We start from the raw sequence: 24081 nt of genomic DNA, 5'->3' as shown, positions 1-24081 counted from the left end.
GTCATGAGTACGTCCCATGGCACAGTTATCTCAGGACATTTGAAGTGTTTTGAGCAGAGGTAGACTCTGTGGACTATCAAGGGTGTTGCCCGTCTAGTATGTGTCTGAGAGGCGCAAGAGCATTACCCTGCCCTTCCCTCATAGTATGCAACCTGCCCTCTGTCCGTCCTTTTTCTATCTGCTTTCCTCCACTGGAAAGACACTGTCAGATATGAGGATCCGCCTGATGCAGTTTGCCTGAAACAGAAGGTCCTAGAGTCAAGGCGATGGACGTCTGATACTAGAGCCCTATTGGCGACTATTCCTGTTTCCCACAATGCAGTCCCAGCAGCTTCTTTCTTGGACAGACTAAACACTGCCACGAATCCCTCCTCAAGCACACTTGTCTCCCAATGTGTGAAGCTTTTTTGACAAGAAAGACAGTACGGATGACAACCGGTCGTGAACATCCATATGTGTTTGGGATGCCTACTCACCATAGGCTGCACTTCACTCACAGTACCCAAAGTGCCCATAGTCCGTCTCTGTTCTATCTTCATTCCTCCAAGGAGAAGACACTGTTATGAAAGAGTATCCACCTTAAGTCGTTTTCCCAAACAGATATTTTCCTATGAATAACCTGTAAGGGCCCTGTGTGCAACACTTAATCATTTCAACACAGACAGGTCCCAGAGCTACGCACTTTCCACAGATTCGTCCCTGTGATGAGTACGTCCTAGAACGCCGTTCGTCGTGACATTAGAAGTGTTTTGAGCAGAGGTAGACACTGGGGAATCGACACGGAAACAGAGTGCGGATGACCACATGTCGTGCACATTCCTTATTGGTTTTGGATGCCTACACGTTATAGCCTGCACTTCATTCACAGTATCTGAAGTGCCCACAGTCCGTCCTTGTTCTACCTTCATTCCTTAAAGGAGAAGACACTGTTATGAGTGAGTATCCAACTGAACTAGCTTCCCTGAATAGACACTTTACTATGTACACAGGTAAGCGCCCTGTATGGAAAACATCATGACCTCACCACAGACAGGTACCACAGTTTCCAGCTTTACACAGACGCATCCCTGTCATGAGTACGTCCCATGGCACAGTTATCTCAGGACATTTGAAGTGTTTTGAGCAGAGGTAGACTCTGTGGACTATCAAGGGTGTTGCCCGTCTAGTATGTGTCTGAGAGGCGCAAGAGCATTACCCTGCCCTTCCCTCATAGTATGCAACCTGCCCTCTGTCCGTCCTTTTTCTATCTGCTTTCCTCCACTGGAAAGACACTGTCAGATATGAGGATCCGCCTGATGCAGTTTGCCTGAAACAGAAGGTCCTAGAGTCAAGGCGATGGACGTCTGATACTAGAGCCCTATAAGCGACTATTCCTGTTTGCCACAATGCAGTCCCAGCAGCTTCTTTCTTGGACAGACTGAACACTGCCACGAATCCCTCCTCAAGCACACTTGTCTCCCAATGTGTGAAGCGTTTTTGACAAGAAAGACAGTACGGATGACAACCGGTCGTGAACATCCATATGTGTTTGGGATGCCTACTCACCATAGGCTGCACTTCACTCACAGTACCCAAAGTGCCCATAGTCCGTCTCTGTTCTATCTTCATTCCTCCAAGGAGAAGACACTGTTATGAATGAGTATCCACCTGAAGTCGTTTTCCCAAACAGATATTTTCCTATGAATCACCTGTAAGGGCCCTGTGTGCAACACTTAATCATTTCAACACAGACAGTTCCCAGAGCTACCCACTTTCCAGAGATTCGTCCCTGTCATGAGTACGTCCTAGAACGCCATTCCTCGTGACATTAGAAGTGTTTTTAGCAGAGGTGGACACTGGGGAATCGACACAGAAACAGAGTGTGGATGACCATATGTCGTGCACATTCCTTATTGGTTTTGGATGCCTACACGCTATAGCCTGCACTTCATTCACAGTATCTGAAGTGCCCATAGTCCGTCCTTGTTCTACCTTCATTCCTTCATGGAGAAGACACTGTTATGAGTGAGTATCCAACTGAACTAGTTTCCCTGAATAGCACTTTACTATGAACACAGGTAAGAGCCCTATATGGAACACATCATGATCTCACCACAGACACGTACCACAGTTTCCAGCTTTGCACAGACGCATCCCTGTAATGAGTACGTCCCATGGCACTGTTTTCTCAGAACATTTGAAGTGTTTTGAGCAGAGCTAGACTCTGCGGAATATCAAGGGTGCTGCACGTCGAGTATGTGTCTGTGAGGCCAAGTGCATTACCCTGCCCTTCACTCACAGTATGCAACCTGCCCTCTCTCCGTCCTTTTTCTATCTGCTTTCCTCCACTGGAAAGACACTGTCAGAAAGGAGAATGCGCCTCAAGGAGTTTGCCTCAAACAGAATGTCCTATGCTCGAGGGGATGGCCATCTGACACTAGAGCCCTATACGCGCCTATTCCTGTTTAGCACACAGGCAGTCCTAACAGCTTCTTTCATGAAACATTCAACAAGGCCTCGAAACCCACCTAAAACAGACTTCCCTCCAAAGGTTTGAAGTCTTTTCCACAGAAAAACAGAGTGAGGATAACCACAGGTATTGAACATCCACTATGTGTTTGGGATGCCTAAGCGCCTTAGGCTGCACTTCACTCAGTGTACCTGCGGTGCCCATAGTCCGTCCCTGTTCTACCTTATTTCGTAAAAGGAGAACACACTGGTTGGATTGAGTATCCACCCGGACTCGTTTCTCTGCATAGGTACCTTCCTCGGAACACAGGTAAGTGCCTTGTAGGGAACACATCATGATTTCAACAAAGACAGGTACCACTGTATTCAGTTTTGCACAGAGGCTTCCTTGTCATGAGTACGTGCCATATCACAGTTGTCTCGCAAAATTGAAGTGTTTGGAGCAGAGGTAGACTCTGTGAACTCTCAAGGGTTTTCCACTGCCAGTATGTGTCTTAGAGGCCTAAGTGCATTTCCCTTCCCTTCACACACAGTATGCAACCTGCCCTCTGTCCGGCCTTGTTCTATCATCTTTCCTCCACTGGAAAGAGACTGTCAGATATGAGGATCCGCCTGAAGCAGTTTGCCTGAAACAGAATGTCCTAGGGTCAAGGGGATGGACGTCTGATACTAGAGCCCTATTCGCGACTATTCCTGTTTGCCACAATGCAGTCCCAGCAGCTTCTTTCTTGGACAGACTGAACACTGCCACGAATCCCTCCTCAAGCACACTTGTCTCCCAATGTGTGAAGCTTTCTTGACACGAAAGACAGTACGGATGACAACTGGTCGTGAACATCCATTATGTGTTTGGGATGCCTACGCACCATAGGCTGCACTTCACTCACAGTACCCAAAGTGCCCATAGTCCGTCTCTGTTCTATCTTCATTCCTCCAAGGAGAAGACACTGTTATGAATGAGTATCCACCTGAAGTCGTTTCCCCAAACAGATATTTTCCTATGAATCACCTGTCAGGGCCCTGTGTGCAACACTTAATCATTTCAACACAGACAGGTCCCAGAGCTACGCACTTTCCACAGATTCGTCCCTGTGATGAGTACGTCCTAGAACGCCGTTCGTCGTGACATTAGAAGTGTTTTGAGCAGAGGTAGACACTGGGGAATCGACACGGAAACAGAGTGCGGATGACCACATGTCGTGCACATTCCTTATTGGTTTTGGATGCCTACACGTTATAGCCTGCACTTCATTCACAGTATCTGAAGTGCCCACAGTCCGTCCTTGTTCTACCTTCATTCCTTAAAGGAGAAGACACTGTTATGAGTGAGTATCCAACTGAACTAGCTTCCCTGAATAGACACTTTACTATGTACACAGGTAAGCGCCCTGTATGGAAAACATCATGACCTCACCACAGACAGGTACCACAGTTTCCAGCTTTACACAGACGCATCCCTGTCATGAGTACGTCCCATGGCACAGTTATCTCAGGACATTTGAAGTGTTTTGAGCAGAGGTAGACTCTGTGGACTATCAAGGGTGTTGCCCGTCCAGTATGTGTCTGAGAGGCGCAAGAGCATTACCCTGCCCTTCCCTCATAGTATGCAACCTGCCCTCTGTCCGTCCTTTTTCTATCTGCTTTCCTCCACTGGAAAGACACTGTCAGATATGAGGATCCGCCTGATGCAGTTTGCCTGAAACAGAAGGTCCTAGAGTCAAGGCGATGGACGTCTGATACTAGAGCCCTATTGGCGACTATTCCTGTTTCCCACAATGCAGTCCCAGCAGCTTCTTTCTTGGACAGACTGAACACTGCCACGAATCCCTCCTCAAGCACACTTGTCTCCCAATGTGTGAAGCTTTTTTGACAAGAAAGACAGTACGGATGACTACCGGTCGTGAACATCCATATGTGTTTGGAATGCCTACTCACCATAGGCTGCACTTACTCACAGTACCCAAAGTGCCCATAGTCCGTCTCTGTTCTATCTTCATTCCTCCAAGGAGAAGACACTGTTATGAATGAGTATCCACCTGAAGTCGTTTTCCCAAACAGATATTTTCCTATGAATCACCTGTAAGGGCCCTGTGTGCAACACTTAATCATTTCAACACAGACAGTTCCCAGAGCTACCCACTTTCCAGAGATTCGTCCCTGTCATGAGTACGTCCTAGAACGCCGTTCCTCGTGACATTAGAAGTGTTTTGAGCAGAGGTGGACACTGGGGAATCGACACAGAAACAGAGTGTGGATGACCATATGTCGTGCACATTCCTTATTGGTTTTGGATGCCTACACGCTATAGCCTGCACTTCATTCACAGTATCTGAAGTGCCCATAGTCCGTCCTTGTTCTACCTTCATTCCTTAATGGAGAAGACACTGTTATGAGTGAGTATCCAACTGAACTAGTTTCCCTGAATAGCACTTTACTATGAACACAGGTAAGAGCCCTATATGGAACACATCATGATCTCACCACAGACACGTACCACAGTTTCCAGCTTTGCACAGACGCATCCCTGTAATGAGTACGTCCCATGGCACTGTTTTCTCAGAACATTTGAAGTGTTTTGAGCAGAGCTAGACTCTGCGGAATATCAAGGGTGCTGCACGTCGAGTATGTGTCTGTGAGGCCAAGTGCATTACCCTGCCCTTCACTCACAGTATGCAACCTGCCCTCTCTCCGTCCTTTTTCTATCTGCTTTCCTCCACTGGAAAGACACTGTCAGAAAGGAGAATGCGCCTCAAGGAGTTTGCCTCAAACAGAATGTCCTATGCTCGAGGGGATGGCCATCTGACACTAGAGCCCTATACGCGCCTATTCCTGTTTAGCACACAGGCAGTCCTAACAGCTTCTTTCATGAAACATTCAACAAGGCCTCGAAACCCACCTAAAACAGACTTCCCTCCAAAGGTTTGAAGTCTTTTCCACAGAAAAACAGAGTGAGGATAACCACAGGTATTGAACATCCACTATGTGTTTGGGATGCCTAAGCGCCTTAGGCTGCACTTCACTCAGTGTACCTGCGGTGCCCATAGTCCGTCCCTGTTCTACCTTATTTCGTAAAAGGAGAACACACTGGTTGGATTGAGTATCCACCAGGACTCGTTTCTCTGCATAGGTACCTTCCTCGGAACACAGGTAAGTGCCTTGTAGGGAACACATCATGATTTCAACAAAGACAGGTAGCACTGTATTCAGTTTTGCACAGAGGCTTCCTTGTCATGAGTACGTGCCATATCACAGTTGTCTCGCAAAATTGAAGTGTTTGGAGCAGAGGTAGACTCTGTGAACTCTCAAGGGTTTTCCACTGCCAGTATGTGTCTTAGAGGCCTAAGTGCATTTCCCTGCCCTTCACACACAGTATGCAACCTGCCCTCTGTCCGGCCTTGTTCTATCATCTTTCCTCCACTGGAAAGAGACTGTCAGATATGAGGATCCGCCTGAAGCAGTTTGCCTGAAACAGAATGTCCTAGGGTCAAGGGGATGGACGTCTGATACTAGAGCCCTATTCGCGACTATTCCTGTTTGCCACAATGCAGTCCCAGCAGCTTCTTTCTTGGACAGACTGAACACTGCCACGAATCCCTCCTCAAGCACACTTGTCTCCCAATGTGTGAAGCTTTCTTGACACGAAAGACAGTACGGATGACAACTGGTCGTGAACATCCATTATGTGTTTGGGATGCCTACGCACCATAGGCTGCACTTCACTCACAGTACCCAAAGTGCCCATATTCCGTCTCTGTTCTATCTTCATTCCTCCAAGGAGAAGACACTGTTATGAATGAGTATCCACCTGAAGTCGTTTCCCCAAACAGATATTTTCCTATGAATCACCTGTCAGGGCCCTGTGTGCAACACTTAATCATTTCAACACAGACAGGTCCCAGAGCTACGCACTTTCCACAGATTCGTCCCTGTGATGAGTACGTCCTAGAACGCCGTTCGTCGTGACATTAGAAGTGTTTTGAGCAGAGGTAGATACTGGGGAATCGACACGGAAACAGAGTGCGGATGACCACATGTCGTGCACATTCCTTATTGGTTTTGGATGCCTACACGTTATAGCCTGCACTTCATTCACAGTATCTGAAGTGCCCACAGTGCGTCCTTGTTCTACCTTCATTCCTTAAAGGAGAAGACACTGTTATGAGTGAGTATCCAACTGAACTAGCTTCCCTGAATAGACACTTTACTATGTACACAGGTAAGCGCCCTGTATGGAAAACATCATGACCTCACCACAGACAGGTACCACAGTTTCCAGCTTTACACAGACGCATCCCTGTCATGAGTACGTCCCATGGCACAGTTATCTCAGGACATTTGAAGTGTTTTGAGCAGAGGTAGACTCTGTGGACTATCAAGGGTGTTGCCCGTCCAGTATGTGTCTGAGAGGCGCAAGAGCATTACCCTGCCCTTCCCTCATAGTATGCAACCTGCCCTCTGTCCGTCCTTTTTCTATCTGCTTTCCTCCACTGGAAAGACACTGTCAGATATGAGGATCCGCCTGATGCAGTTTGCCTGAAACAGAAGGTCCTAGAGTCAAGGCGATGGACGTCTGATACTAGAGCCCTATTGGCGACTATTCCTGTTTGCCACAATGCAGTCCCAGCAGCTTCTTTCTTGGACAGACTGAACACTGCCACGAATCCCTCCTCAAGCACACTTGTCTCCCAATGTGTGAAGCGTTTTTGACAAGAAAGACAGTACGGATGACAACCGGTCGTGAACATCCATATGTGTTTGGGATGCCTACTCACCATAGGCTGCACTTACTCACAGTACCCAAAGTGCCCATAGTCCGTCTCTGTTCTATCTTCATTCCTCCAAGGAGAAGACACTGTTATGAAAGAGTATCCACCTGAAGTCGTTTTCCCAAACAGATATTTTCCTATGAATCACCTGTAAGGGCCCTGTGTGCAACACTTAATCATTTCAACACAGACAGTTCCCAGAGCTACCCACTTTCCAGAGATTCGTCCCTGTCATGAGTACGTCCTAGAACGCCGTTCCTCGTGACATTAGAAGTGTTTTGAGCAGAGGTGGACACTGGGGAATCGACACAGAAACAGAGTGTGGATGACCATATGTCGTGCACATTCCTTATTGGTTTTGGATGCCTACACGCTATAGCCTGCACTTCATTCACAGTATCTGAAGTGCCCATAGTCCGTCCTTGTTCTACCTTCATTCCTTCATGGAGAAGACACTGTTATGAGTGAGTATCCAACTGAACTAGTTTCCCTGAATAGCACTTTACTATGAACACAGGTAAGAGCCCTATATGGAACACATCATGATCTCACCACAGACAGGTACCACAGTTTCCAGCTTTGCACAGACGCATCCCTGTAATGAGTACGTCCCATGGCACTGTTTTCTCAGAACATTTGAAGTGTTTTGAGCAGAGCTAGACTCTGCGGAGTATCAAGGGTGCTGCACGTCGAGTATGTGTCTGTGAGGCCAAGTGCATTACCCTGCCCTTCACTCACAGTATGCAACCTGCCCTCTCTCCGTCCTTTTTCTATCTGCTTTCCTCCACTGGAAAGACACTGTCAGAAAGGAGAATGCGCCTCAAGGAGTTTGCCTCAAACAGAATGTCCTATGCTCGAGGGGATGGCCATCTGACACTAGGGCCCTATACGCGCCTATTCCTGTTTAGCACACAGGCAGTCCTAACAGCTTCTTTCATGAAACATTCAACAAGGCCTCGAAACCCACCTAAAACAGACTTCCCTCCAAAGGTTTGAAGTCTTTTCCACAGAAAAACAGAGTGAGGATAACCACAGGTATTGAACATCCACTATGTGTTTGGGATGCCTAAGCGCCTTAGGCTGCACTTCACTCAGTGTACCTGCGGTGCCCATAGTCCGTCCCTGTTCTACCTTATTTCGTAAAAGGAGAACACACTGGTTGGATTGAGTATCCACCAGGACTCGTTTCTCTGCATAGGTACCTTCCTCGGAACACAGGTAAGTGCCTTGTAGGGAACACATCATGATTTCAACAAAGACAGGTACCACTGTATTCAGTTTTGCACAGAGGCTTCCTTGTCATGAGTACGTGCCATATCACAGTTGTCTCGCAAAATTGAAGTGTTTGGAGCAGAGGTAGACTCTGTGAACTCTCAAGGGTTTTCCACTGCCTGTATGTGTCTTAGAGGCCTAAGTGCATTTCCCTGCCCTTCACACACAGTATGCAACCTGCCCTCTGTCCGGCCTTGTTCTATCATCTTTCCTCCACTGGAAAGAGACTGTCAGATATGAGGATCCGCCTGAAGCAGTTTGCCTGAAACAGAATGTCCTAGGGTCAAGGGGATGGACGTCTGATACTAGAGCCCTATTCGCGACTATTCCTGTTTGCCACAATGCAGTCCCAGCAGCTTCTTTCTTGGACAGACTGAACACTGCCACGAATCCCTCCTCAAGCACACTTGTCTCCCAATGTGTGAAGCTTTCTTGACACGAAAGACAGTACGGATGACAACTGGTCGTGAACATCCATTATGTGTTTGGGATGCCTACGCACCATAGGCTGCACTTCACTCACAGTACCCAAAGTGCCCATAGTCCGTCTCTGTTCTATCTTCATTCCTCCAAGGAGAAGACACTGTTATGAATGAGTATCCACCTGAAGTCGTTTCCCCAAACAGATATTTTCCTATGAATCACCTGTCAGGGCCCTGTGTGCAACACTTAATCATTTCAACACAGACAGGTCCCAGAGCTACGCACTTTCCACAGATTCGTCCCTGTGATGAGTACGTCCTAGAACGCCGTTCGTCGTGACATTAGAAGTGTTTTGAGCAGAGGTAGACACTGGGGAATCGACACGGAAACAGAGTGCGGATGACCACATGTCGTGCACATTCCTTATTGGTTTTGGATGCCTACACGTTATAGCCTGCACTTCATTCACAGTATCTGAAGTGCCCACAGTCCGTCCTTGTTCTACCTTCATTCCTTAAAGGAGAAGACACTGTTATGAGTGAGTATCCAACTGAACTAGCTTCCCTGAATAGACACTTTACTATGTACACAGGTAAGCGCCCTGTATGGAAAACATCATGACCTCACCACAGACAGGTACCACAGTTTCCAGCTTTACACAGACGCATCCCTGTCATGAGTACGTCCCATGGCACAGTTATCTCAGGACATTTGAAGTGTTTTGAGCAGAGGTAGACTCTGTGGACTATCAAGGGTGTTGCCCGTCCAGTATGTGTCTGAGAGGCGCAAGAGCATTACCCTGCCCTTCCCTCATAGTATGCAACCTGCCCTCTGTCCGTCCTTTTTCTATCTGCTTTCCTCCACTGGAAAGACACTGTCAGATATGAGGATCCGCCTGATGCAGTTTGCCTGAAACAGAAGGTCCTAGAGTCAAGGCGATGGACGTCTGATACTAGAGCCCTATAAGCGACTATTCCTGTTTCCCACAATGCAGTCCCAGCAGCTTCTTTCTTGGACAGACTGAACACTGCCACGAATCCCTCCTCAAGCACACTTGTCTCCCAATGTGTGAAGCGTTTTTGACAAGAAAGACAGTACGGATGACAACCGGTCGTGAACATCCATATGTGTTTGGGATGCCTACTCACCATAGGCTGCACTTCACTCACAGTACCCAAAGTGCCCATAGTCCGTCTCTGTTCTATCTTCATTCCTCCAAGGAGAAGACACTGTTATGAATGAGTATCCACCTGAAGTCGTTTTCCCAAACAGATATTTTCCTATGAATCACCTGTAAGGGCCCTGTGTGCAACACTTAATCATTTCAACACAGATAGTTCCCAGAGCTACCCACTTTCCAGAGATTCGTCCCTGTCATGAGTACGTCCTAGAACGCCGTTCCTCGTGACATTAGAAGTGTTTTGAGCAGAGGTGGACACTGGGGAATCGACACAGAAACAGAGTGTGGATGACCATATGTCGTGCACATTCCTTATTGGTTTTGGATGCCTACACGCTATAGCCTGCACTTCATTCACAGTATCTGAAGTGCCCATAGTCCGTCCTTGTTCTACCTTCATTCCTTAATGGAGAAGACACTGTTATGAGTGAGTATCCAACTGAACTAGTTTCCCTGAATAGCACTTTACTATGAACACAGGTAAGAGCCCTATATGGAACACATCATGATCTCACCACAGACACGTACCACAGTTTCCAGCTTTGCACAGACGCATCCCTGTAATGAGTACGTCCCATGGCACTGTTTTCTCAGAACATTTGAAGTGTTTTGAGCAGAGCTAGACTCTGCGGAATATCAAGGGTGCTGCACGTCGAGTATGTGTCTGTGAGGCCAAGTGCATTCCCCTGCCCTTCACTCACAGTATGCAACCTGCCCTCTCTCCGTCCTTTTTCTATCTGCTTTCCTCCACTGGAAAGACAGTGTAGAAAGGAGAATGCGCCTCAAGGAGTTTGCCTCAAACAGAATGTCCTATGCTCGAGGGGATGGCCATCTGACACTAGAGCCCTATACGCGCCTATTCCTGTTTAGCACACAGGCAGTCCTAACAGCTTCTTTCATGAAACATTCAACAAGGCCTCGAAACCCACCTAAAACAGACTTCCCTCCAAAGGTTTGAAGTCTTTTCCACAGAAAAACAGAGTGAGGATAACCACAGGTATTGAACATCCACTATGTGTTTGGGATGCCTAAGCGCCTTAGGCTGCACTTCACTCAGTGTACCTGCGGTGCCCATAGTCCGTCCCTGTTCTACCTTATTTCGTAAAAGGAGAACACACTGGTTGGATTGAGTATCCACCAGGACTCGTTTCTCTGCATAGGTACCTTCCTCGGAACACAGGTAAGTGCCTTGTAGGGAACACATCATGATTTCAACAAAGACAGGTACCACTGTATTCAGTTTTGCACAGAGGCTTCCTTGTCATGAGTACGTGCCATACCACAGTTGTCTCGCAAAATTGAAGTGTTTGGAGCAGAGGTAGACTCTGTGAACTCTCAAGGGTTCAATACACTGCCAGAATGTGTCTTAGAGGCCTAAGTGCATTTCCCTGCCCTTCACACACAGTATGCAACCTGCCCTCTGTCCGGCCTTGTTCTATCATCTTTCCTCCACTGGAAAGAGACTGTCAGATATGAGGATCCGCCTGAAGCAGTTTGCCTGAAACAGAATGTCCTAGGGTCAAGGGGATGGACGTCTGATACTAGAGCCCTATTCGCGACTATTCCTGTTTGCCACAATGCAGTCCCAGCAGCTTCTTTCTTGGACAGACTGAACACTGCCACGAATCCCTCCTCAAGCACACTTGTCTCCCAATGTGTGAAGCTTTCTTGACACGAAAGACAGTACGGATGACAACTGGTCGTGAACATCCATTATGTGTTTGGGATGCCTACGCACCATAGGCTGCACTTCACTCACAGTACCCAAAGTGCCCATAGTCCGTCTCTGTTCTATCTTCATTCCTCCAAGGAGAAGACACTGTTATGAATGAGTATCCACCTGAAGTCGTTTCCCCAAACAGATATTTTCCTATGAATCACCTGTCAGGGCCCTGTGTGCAACACTTAATCATTTCAACACAGACAGGTCCCAGAGCTACGCACTTTCCACAGATTCGTCCCTGTGATGAGTACGTCCTAGAACGCCGTTCGTCGTGTCATTAGAAGTGTTTTGAGCAGAGGTAGACACTGGGGAATCGACACGGAAACAGAGTGCGGATGACCACATGTCGTGCACATTCCTTATTGGTTTTGGATGCCTACACGTTATAGCCTGCACTTCATTCACAGTATCTGAAGTGCCCACAGTCCGTCCTTGTTCTACCTTCATTCCTTAAAGGAGAAGACACTGTTATGAGTGAGTATCCAACTGAACTAGCTTCCCTGAATAGACACTTTACTATGTACACAGGTAAGCGCCCTGTATGGAAAACATCATGACCTCACCACAGACAGGTACCACAGTTTCCAGCTTTACACAGACGCATCCCTGTCATGAGTACCTCCCATGGCACAGTTATCTCAGGACATTTGAAGTGTTTTGAGCAGAGGTAGACTCTGTGGACTATCAAGGGTGTTGCCCGTCTAGTATGTGTCTGAGAGGCGCAAGAGCATTACCCTGCCCTTCCCTCATAGTATGCAACCTGCCCTCTGTCCGTCATTTTTCTATCTGCTTTCCTCCACTGGAAAGACACTGTCAGATATGAGGATCCGCCTGATGCAGTTTGCCTGAAACAGAAGGTCCTAGATTCAAGGCGATGGACGTCTGATACTAGAGCCCTATAAGCGACTATTCCTGTTTCCCACAATGCAGTCCCAGCAGCTTCTTTCTTGGACAGACTGAACACTGCCACGAATCCCTCCTCAAGCACACTTGTCTCCCAATGTGTGAAGCTTTTTTGACAAGAAAGACAGTACGGATGACAACCGGTCGTGAACATCCATATGTGTTTGGGATGCCTACTCACCATAGGCTGCACTTACTCACAGTACCCAAAGTGCCCATAGTCCGTCTCTGTTCTATCTTCATTCCTCCAAGGAGAAGACACTGTTATGAATGAGTATCCACCTGAAGTCGTTTCCCCAAACAGATATTTTCCTATGAATCACCTGTAAGGGCCCTGTGTGCAACACTTAATCATTTCAACACAGACAGTTCCCAGAGCTACCCACTTTCCAGAGATTCGTCCCTGTCATGAGTACGTCCTAGAACGCCGTTCCTCGTGACATTAGAAGTGTTTTGAGCAGAGGTGGACACTGGGGAATCGACACAGAAACAGAGTGTGGATGACCATATGTCGTGCACATTCCTTATTGGTTTTGGATGCCTACACGCTATAGCCTTCACTTCATTCACAGTATCTGAAGTGCCCATAGTCCGTCCTTGTTCTACCTTCATTCCTTAATGGAGAAGACACTGTTATGAGTGAGTATCCATCTGAACTAGTTTCCCTGAATAGCACTTTACTATGAACACAGGTAAGAGCCCTATATGGAACACATCATGATCTCACCACAGACACGTAGCACAGTTTCCAGCTTTGCACAGACGCATCCCTGTAATGAGTACGTCCCATGGCACTGTTTTCTCAGAACATTTGAAGTGTTTTGAGCAGAGCTAGACTCTGCGGAATATCAAGGGTGCTGCACGTCGAGTATGTGTCTGTGAGGCCAAGTGCATTACCCTGCCCTTCACTCACAGTATGCAACCTGCCCTCTCTCCGTCCTTTTTCTATCTGCTTTCCTCCACTGGAAAGACACTGTCAGAAAGGAGAATGCGCCTCAAGGAGTTTGCCTCAAACAGAATGTCCTATGCTCGAGGGGATGGCCATCTGACACTAGAGCCCTATACGCTCCTATTCCTGTTTAGCTCACAGGCAGTCCTAACAGCTTCTTTCATGAAACATTCAACAAGGCCTCGAAACCCACCTAAAACAGACTTCCCTCCAAAGGTTTGAAGTCTTTTCCACAGAAAAACAGAGTGAGGATAACCACAGGTATTGAACATCCACTATGTGTTTGGGATGCCTAAGCGCCTTAGGCTGCACTTCACTCAGTGTACCTGCGGTGCCCATAGTCCGTCCCTGTTCTACCTTATTTCGTAAAAGGAGAACACACTGGTTGGATTGAGTATCCACCAGGACTCGTTTCTCTGCATAGGTACCTTCCTCGGAACACAGGTAAGTGCCTTGTAGGGAACACATCATGATTTCAACAAAGACAGGTACCACTGTATTCAGTTTTGCACAGAGGCTTCCTTGTCATGAGTACGTGCCATATCACAGTTGTCTCGCAAAACTGAAGTGTTTGGAGCAGAGGTAGACTCTGTGAACTCTCAAGGGTTCAATACACTGCCAGTATGTGTCTTAGAGGCCTAAGTGCATTTCCCTGCCCTTCACACACAGTATGCAACCTGCCCTCTGTCTGGCCTTGTTCTATCATCTTTCCTCCACTGGAAAGAGACTGTCAGATATGAGGATCCGCCTGAAGCAGTTTGCCTGAAACAGAATGTCCTAGGGTCAAGGGGATGGACGTCTGATACTAGAGCCCTATTCGCGACTATTCCTGTTTGCCACAATGCAGTCCCAGCAGCTTCTTTCTTGGACAGACTGAACACTGCCACGAATCCCTCCTCAAGCACACTTGTCTCCCAATGTGTGAAGCTTTCTTGACACGAAAGACAGTACGGATGACAACTGGTCGTGAACATCCATTATGTGTTTGGGATGCCTACGCACCATAGGCTGCACTTCACTCACAGTACCCAAAGTGCCCATAGTCCGTCTCTGTTCTATCTTCATTCCTCCAAGGAGAAGACACTGTTATGAATGAGTATCCACCTGAAGTCGTTTCCCCAAACAGATATTTTCCTATGAATCACCTGTCAGGGCCCTGTGTGCAACGCTTAATCATTTCAACACAGACAGGTCCCAGAGCTACGCACTTTCCACAGATTCGTCCCTGTGATGAGTACGTCCTAGAACGCCGTTCGTCGTGACATTAGAAGTGTTTTGAGCAGAGGTAGACACTGGGGAATCGACACGGAAACAGAGTGCGGATGACCACATGTCGTGCACATTCCTTATTGGTTTTGGATGCCTACACGTTATAGCCTGCACTTCATTCACAGTATCTGAAGTGCCCACAGTCCGTCCTTGTTCTACCTTCATTCCTTAAAGGAGAAGACACTGTTATGAGTGAGTATCCAACTGAACTAGCTTCCCTGAATAGACACTTTACTATGTACACAGGTAAGCGCCCTGTATGGAAAACATCATGACCTCACCACAGACAGGTACCACAGTTTCCAGCTTTACACAGACGCATCCCTGTCATGAGTACGTCCCATGGCACAGTTATCTCAGGACATTTGAAGTGTTTTGAGCAGAGGTAGACTCTGTGGACTATCAAGGGTGTTGCCCGTCTAGTATGTGTCTGAGAGGCGCAAGAGCATTACCCTGCCCTTCCCTCATAGTATGCAACCTGCCCTCTGTCCGTCATTTTTCTATCTGCTTTCCTCCACTGGAAAGACACTGTCAGATATGAGGATCCGCCTGATGCAGTTTGCCTGAAACAGAAGGTCCTAGATTCAAGGCGATGGACGTCTGATACTAGAGCCCTATAAGCGACTATTCCTGTTTCCCACAATGCAGTCCCAGCAGCTTCTTTCTTGGACAGACTGAACACTGCCACGAATCCCTCCTCAAGCACACTTGTCTCCCAATGTGTGAAGCTTTTTTGACAAGAAAGACAGTACGGATGACAACCGGTCGTGAACATCCATATGTGTTTGGGATGCCTACTCACCATAGGCTGCACTTACTCACAGTACCCAAAGTGCCCATAGTCCGTCTCTGTTCTATCTTCATTCCTCCAAGGAGAAGACACTGTTATGAATGAGTATCCACCTGAAGTCGTTTCCCCAAACAGATATTTTCCTATGAATCACCTGTAAGGGCCCTGTGTGCAACACTTAATCATTTCAACACAGACAGTTCCCAGAGCTACCCACTTTCCAGAGATTCGTCCCTGTCATGAGTACGTCCTAGAACGCCGTTCCTCGTGACATTAGAAGTGTTTTGAGCAGAGGTGGACACTGGGGAATCGACACAGAAACAGAGTGTGGATGACCATATGTCGTGCACATTCCTTATTGGTTTTGGATGCCTACACGCTATAGCCTTCACTTCATTCACAGTATCTGAAGTGCCCATAGTCCGTCCTTGTTCTACCTTCATTCCTTAATGGAGAAGACACTGTTATGAGTGAGTATCCATCTGAACTAGTATCCCTGAATAGCACTTTACTATGAACACAGGTAAGAGCCCTATATGGAACACATCATGATCTCACCACAGACACGTAGCACAGTTTCCAGCTTTGCACAGACGCATCCCTGTAATGAGTACGTCCCATGGCACTGTTTTCTCAGAACATTTGAAGTGTTTTGAGCAGAGCTAGACTCTGCGGAATATCAAGGGTGCTGCACGTCGAGTATGTGTCTGTGAGGCCAAGTGCATTACCCTGCCCTTCACTCACAGTATGCAACCTGCCCTCTCTCCGTCCTTTTTCTATCTGCTTTCCTCCACTGGAAAGACACTGTCAGAAAGGAGAATGCGCCTCAAGGAGTTTGCCTCAAACAGAATGTCCTATGCTCGAGGGGATGGCCATCTGACACTAGAGCCCTATACGCTCCTATTCCTGTTTAGCTCACAGGCAGTCCTAACAGCTTCTTTCATGAAACATTCAACAAGGCCTCGAAACCCACCTAAAACAGACTTCCCTCCAAAGGTTTGAAGTCTTTTCCACAGAAAAACAGAGTGAGGATAACCACAGGTATTGAACATCCACTATGTGTTTGGGATGCCTAAGCGCCTTAGGCTGCACTTCAATCAGTGTACCTGCGGTGCCCATAGTCCGTCCCTGTTCTACCTTATTTCGTAAAAGGAGAACACACTGGTTGGATTGAGTATCCACCAGGACTCGTTTCTCTGCATAGGTACCTTCCTCGGAACACAGGTAAGTGCCTTGTAGGGAACACATCATGATTTCAACAAAGACAGGTACCACTGTATTCAGTTTTGCACAGAGGCTTCCTTGTCATGAGTACGTGCCATATCACAGTTGTCTCGCAAAACTGAAGTGTTTGGAGCAGAGGTAGACTCTGTGAACTCTCAAGGGTTCAATACACTGCCAGTATGTGTCTTAGAGGCCTAAGTGCATTTCCCTGCCCTTCACACACAGTATGCAACCTGCCCTCTGTCTGGCCTTGTTCTATCATCTTTCCTCCACTGGAAAGAGACTGTCAGATATGAGGATCCGCCTGAAGCAGTTTGCCTGAAACAGAATGTCCTAGGGTCAAGGGGATGGACGTCTGATACTAGAGCCCTATTCGCGACTATTCCTGTTTGCCACAATGCAGTCCCAGCAGCTTCTTTCTTGGACAGACTGAACACTGCCACGAATCCCTCCTCAAGCACACTTGTCTCCCAATGTGTGAAGCTTTCTTGACACGAAAGACAGTACGGATGACAACTGGTCGTGAACATCCATTATGTGTTTGGGATGCCTACGCACCATAGGCTGCACTTCACTCACAGTACCCAAAGTGCCCATAGTCCGTCTCTGTTCTATCTTCATTCCTCCAAGGAGAAGACACTGTTATGAATGAGTATCCACCTGAAGTCGTTTCCCCAAACAGATATTTTCCTATGAATCACCTGTCAGGGCCCTGTGTGCAACGCTTAATCATTTCAACACAGACAGGTCCCAGAGCTACGCACTTTCCACAGATTCGTCCCTGTGATGAGTACGTCCTAGAACGCCGTTCGTCGTGACATTAGAAGTGTTTTGAGCAGAGGTAGACACTGGGGAATCGACACGGAAACAGAGTGCGGATGACCACATGTCGTGCACATTCCTTATTGGTTTTGGATGCCTACACGTTATAGCCTGCACTTCATTCACAGTATCTGAAGTGCCCACAGTCCGTCCTTGTTCTACCTTCATTCCTTAAAGGAGAAGACACTGTTATGAGTGAGTATCCAACTGAACTAGCTTCCCTGAATAGACACTTTACTATGTACACAGGTAAGCGCCCTGTATGGAAAACATCATGACCTCACCACAGACAGGTACCACAGTTTCCAGCTTTACACAGACGCATCCCTGTCATGAGTACGTCCCATGGCACAGTTATCTCAGGACATTTGAAGTGTTTTGAGCAGAGGTAGACTCTGTGGACTATCAAGGGTGTTGCCCGTCTAGTATGTGTCTGAGAGGCGCAAGAGCATTACCCTGCCCTTCCCTCATAGTATGCAACCTGCCCTCTGTCCGTCCTTTTTCTATCTGCTTTCCTCCACTGGAAAGACACTGTCAGATATGAGGATCCGCCTGATGCAGTTTGCCTGAAACAGAAGGTCCTAGAGTCAAGGCGATGGACGTCTGATACTAGAGCCCTATTGGCGACTATTCCTGTTTCCCACAATGCAGTCCCAGCAGCTTCTTTCTTGGACAGACTGAACACTGCCACGAATCCCTCCTCAAGCACACTTGTCTCCCAATGTGTGAAGCTTTTTTGACAAGAAAGATAGTACGGATGACAACCGGTCGTGAACATCCATATGTGTTTGGGATGCCTACTCACCATAGGCTGCACTTCACTCACAGTACCCAAAGTGCCCATAGTCCGTCTCTGTTCTATCTTCATTCCTCCAAGGAGAAGACACTGTTATGAATGAGTATCCACCTGAAGTCGTTTTCCCAAACAGATATTTTCCTATGAATCACCTGTAAGGGCCCTGTGTGCAACACTTAATCATTTCAACACAGACAGTTCCCAGAGCTACCCACTTTCCAGAGATTCGTCCCTGTCATGAGTACGTCCTAGAACGCCGTTCCTCGTGACATTAGAAGTGTTTTGAGCAGAGGTGGACACTGGGGAATCGACACAGAAACAGAGTGTGGATGACCATATGTCGTGCACATTCCTTATTGGTTTTGGATGCCTACACGCTATAGCCTGCACTTCATTCACAGTATCTGAAGTGCCCATAGTCCGTCCTTGTTCTACCTTCATTCCTTAATGGAGAAGACACTGTTATGAGTGAGTATCCAACTGAACTAGTTTCCCTGAATAGCACTTTACTATGAACACAGGTAAGAGCCCTATATGGAACACATCATGATCTCACCACAGACACGTACCACAGTTTCCAGCTTTGCACAGACGCATCCCTGTAATGAGTACGTCCCATGGCACTGTTTTCTCAGAACATTTGAAGTGTTTTGAGCAGAGCTAGACTCTGCGGAATATCAAGGGTGCTGCACGTCGAGTATGTGTCTGTGAGGCCAAGTGCATTACCCTGCCCTTCACTCACAGTATGCAACCTGCCCTCTCTCCGTCCTTTTTCTATCTGCTTTCCTCCACTGGAAAGACACTGTCAGAAAGGAGAATGCGCCTCAAGGAGTTTGCCTCAAACAGAATGTCCTATGCTCGAGGGGATGGCCATCTGACACTAGAGCCCTATACGCGCCTATTCCTGTTTAGCACACAGGCAGTCCTAACAGCTTCTTTCATGAAACATTCAACAAGGCCTCGAAACCCACCTAAAACAGACTTCCCTCCAAAGGTTTGAAGTCTTTTCCACAGAGAAACAGAGTGAGGATAACCACAGGTATTGAACATCCACTATGTGTTTGGGATGCCTAAGCGCCTTAGGCTGCACTTCACTCAGTGTACCTGCGGTGCCCATAGTCCGTCCCTGTTCTACCTTATTTCGTAAAAGGAGAACACACTGGTTGGATTGAGTATCCACCAGGACTCGTTTCTCTGCATAGGTACCTTCCTCGGAACACAGGTAAGTGCCTTGTAGGGAACACATCATGATTTCAACAAAGACAGGTACCACTGTATTCAGTTTTGCACAGAGGCTTCCTTGTCATGAGTACGTGCCATATCACAGTTGTCTCGCAAAACTGAAGTGTTTGGAGCAGAGGTAGACTCTGTGAACTCTCAAGGGTTCAATACACTGCCAGTATGTGTCTTAGAGGCCTAAGTGCATTTCCCTGCCCTTCACACACAGTATGCAACCTGCCCTCTGTCCGGCCTTGTTCTATCATCTTTCCTCCACTGGAAAGAGACTGTCAGATATGAGGATCCGCCTGAAGCAGTTTGCCTGAAACAGAATGTCCTAGGGTCAAGGGGATGGACGTCTGATACTAGAGCCCTATTCGCGACTATTCCTGTTTGCCAAAATGCAGTCCCAGCAGCTTCTTTCTTGGACAGACTGAACACTGCCACGAATCCCTCCTCAAGCACACTTGTCTCCCAATGTGTGAAGCTTTCTTGACACGAAAGACAGTACGGATGACAACTGGTCGTGAACATCCATTATGTGTTTGGGATGCCTACGCACCATAGGCTGCACTTCACTCACAGTACCCAAAGTGCCCATAGTCCGTCTCTGTTCTATCTTCATTCCTCCAAGGAGAAGACACTGTTATGAATGAGTATCCACCTGAAGTCGTTTCCCCAAACAGATATTTTCCTATGAATCACCTGTCAGGGCCCTGTGTGCAACGCTTAATCATTTCAACACAGACAGGTCCCAGAGCTACGCACTTTCCACAGATTCGTCCCTGTGATGAGTACGTCCTAGAACGCCGTTCGTCGTGACATTAGAAGTGTTTTGAGCAGAGGTAGACACTGGGGAATCGACACGGAAACAGAGTGCGGATGACCACATGTCGTGCACATTCCTTATTGGTTTTGGATGCCTACACGTTATAGCCTGCACTTCATTCACAGTATCTGAAGTGCCCACAGTCCGTCCTTGTTCTACCTTCATTCCTTAAAGGAGAAGACACTGTTATGAGTGAGTATCCAACTGAACTAGCTTCCCTGAATAGACACTTTACTATGTACACAGGTAAGCGCCCTGTATGGAAAACATCATGACCTCACCACAGACAGGTACCACAGTTTCCAGCTTTACACAGACGCATCCCTGTCATGAGTACGTCCCATGGCACAGTTATCTCAGGACATTTGAAGTGTTTTGAGCAGAGGTAGACTCTGTGGACTATCAAGGGTGTTGCCCGTCCAGTATGTGTCTGAGAGGCGCAAGAGCATTACCCTGCCCTTCCCTCATAGTATGCAACCTGACCTCTGTCCGTCCTTTTTCTATCTGCTTTCCTCCACTGGAAAGACACTGTCAGATATGAGGATCCGCCTGAAGCAGTTTGCCTGAAACAGAAGGTCCTAGAGTCTAGGCGATGGACGTCTGATACTAGAGCCCTATAAGCGACTATTCCTGTTTCCCACAATGCAGTCCCAGCAGCTTCTTTCTTGGACAGACTGAACACTGCCACGAATCCCTCCTCAAGCACACTTGTCTCCCAATGTGTGAAGCTTTTTTGACAAGAAAGACAGTACGGATGACAACCGGTCGTGAACATCCATATGTGTTTGGGATGCCTAATCACCATAGGCTGCACTTCACTCACAGTACCCAAAGTGCCCATAGTCCGTCTCTGTTCTATCTTCATTCCTCCAAGGAGAAGACACTGTTATGAATGAGTATCCACCTGAAGTCGTTTTCCCAAACAGATATTTTCCTATGAATCACCTGTGAGGGCCCTGTGTGCAAAACTTAATCATTTCAACACAGACAGTTCCCAGAGCTACCCACTTTCCAGAGATTCGTCCCTGTCATGAGTACGTCCTAGAACGCCGTTCCTCGTGACATTAGAAGTGTTTTGAGCAGAGGTGGACACTGGGGAATCGACACAGAAACAGAGTGTGGATGACCATATGTCGTGCACATTACTTATTGGTTTTGGATGCCTACACGCTATAGCCTGCACTTCATTCACAGTATCTGAAGTGCCCATAGTCCGTCCTTGTTCTACCTTCATTCCTTAATGGAGAAGACACTGTTATGAGTGAGTATCCAACTGAACTAGTTTCCCTGAATAGCACTTTACTATGAACACAGGTAAGAGCCCTATATGGAACACATCATGATCTCACCACAGACACGTACCACAGTTTCCAGCTTTGCACAGACGCATCCCTGTAATGAGTACGTCCCATGGCACTGTTTTCTCAGAACATTTGAAGTGTTTTGAGCAGAGCTAGACTCTGCGGAATATCAAGGGTGCTGCACGTCGAGTATGTGTCTGTGAGGCCAAGTGCATTACCCTGCCCTTCACTCACAGTATGCAACCTGCCCTCTCTCCGTCCTTTTTCTATCTGCTTTCCTCCACTGGAAAGACACTGTCAGAAAGGAGAATGCGCCTCAAGGAGTTTGCCTCAAACAGAATGTCCTATGCTCGAGGGGATGGCCATCTGACACTAGAGCCCTATACGCGCCTATTCCTGTTTAGCACACAGGCAGTCCTAACAGCTTCTTTCATGAAACACTCAACAAGGCCTCGAAACCCACCTAAAACAGACTTCCCTCCAAAGGTTTGAAGCCTTTTCGACAGAGAAACAGAGTGAGGATAACCACAGGTATTGAACATCCACTATGTGTTTGGGATGCCTAAGCGCCTTAGGCTGCACTTCACTCAGTGTACCTGCGGTGCCCATAGTCCGTCCCTGTTCTACCTTATTTCGTAAAAGGAGAACACACTGGTTGGATTGAGTATCCACCAGGACTCGTTTCTCTGCATAGGTACCTTCCTCGGAACACAGGTAAGTGCCTTGTAGGGAACACATCATGATTTCAACAAAGACAGGTACCACTGTATTCAGTTTTGCACAGAGGCTTCCTTGTCATGAGTACGTGCCATATCACAGTTGTCTCGCAAAATTGAAGTGTTTGGAGCAGAGGTAGACTCTGTGAACTCTCAAGGGTTTTCCACTGCCAGTATGTGTCTTAGAGGCCTAAGTGCATTTCCCTGCCCTTCACACACAGTATGCAACCTGCCCTCTGTCCGGCCTTGTTCTATCATCTTTCCTCCACTGGAAAGAGACTGTCAGATATGAGGATCCGCCTGAAGCAGTTTGCCTGAAACAGAATGTCCTAGGGTCAAGGGGATGGACGTCTGATACTAGAGCCCTATTCGCGACTATTCCTGTTTGCCACAATGCAGTCCCAGCAGCTTCTTTCTTGGACAGACTGAACACTGCCACGAATCCCTCCTCAAGCACACTTGTCTCCCAATGTGTGAAGCTTTCTTGACACGAAAGACAGTACGGATGACAACTGGTCGTGAACATCCATTATGTGTTTGTGATGCCTACGCACCATAGGCTGCACTTCACTCACAGTACCCAAAGTGCCCATAGTCCGTCTCTGTTCTATCTTCATTCCTCCAAGGAGAAGACACTGTTATGAATGAGTATCCACCTGAAGTCGTTTCCCCAAACAGATATTTTCCTATGAATCACCTGTAAGGGCCCTGTGTGCAACACTTAATCATTTCAACACAGACAGGTCCCAGAGCTACGCACTTTCCACAGATTCGTCCCTGTGATGAGTACGTCCTAGAACGCCGTTCGTCGTGACATTAGAAGTGTTTTGAGCAGAGGTAGACACTGGGGAATCGACACGGAAACAGAGTGCGGATGACCACATGTCGTGCACATTCCTTATTGGTTTTGGATGCCTACACGTTATAGCCTGCACTTCATTCACAGTATCTGAAGTGCCCACAGTCCGTCCTTGTTCTACCTTCATTCCTTAAAGGAGAAGACACTGTTATGAGTGAGTATCCAACTGAACTAGCTTCCCTGAATAGACACTTTACTATGTACACAGGTAAGCGCCCTGTATGGAACACATCATGACCTCACCACAGACAGGTACCACAGTTTCCAGCTTTACACAGACGCATCCCTGTCATGAGTACGTCCCATGGCACAGTTATCTCAGGACATTTGAAGTGTTTTGAGCAGAGGTAGACTCTGTGGACTATCAAGGGTGTTGCCCGTCCAGTATGTGTCTGAGAGGCGCAAGAGCATTACCCTGCCCTTCCCTCATAGTATGCAACCTGCCCTCTGTCCGTCCTTTTTCTATCTGCTTTCCTCCACTGGAAAGACACTGTCAGATATGAGGTTCCGCCTGATGCAGTTTGCCTGAAACAGAAGGTCCTAGAGTCAAGGCGATGGACGTCTGATACTAGAGCCCTATTGGCGACTATTCA

The sequence above is a fragment of the Neovison vison genome, chromosome 13 (assembly GCF_020171115.1).
Source record: "Neovison vison isolate M4711 chromosome 13, ASM_NN_V1, whole genome shotgun sequence".
Classification (NCBI taxonomy): Eukaryota; Metazoa; Chordata; class Mammalia; order Carnivora; family Mustelidae; genus Neogale; species Neogale vison.
This window is presented reverse-complemented; position numbering follows the sequence as displayed.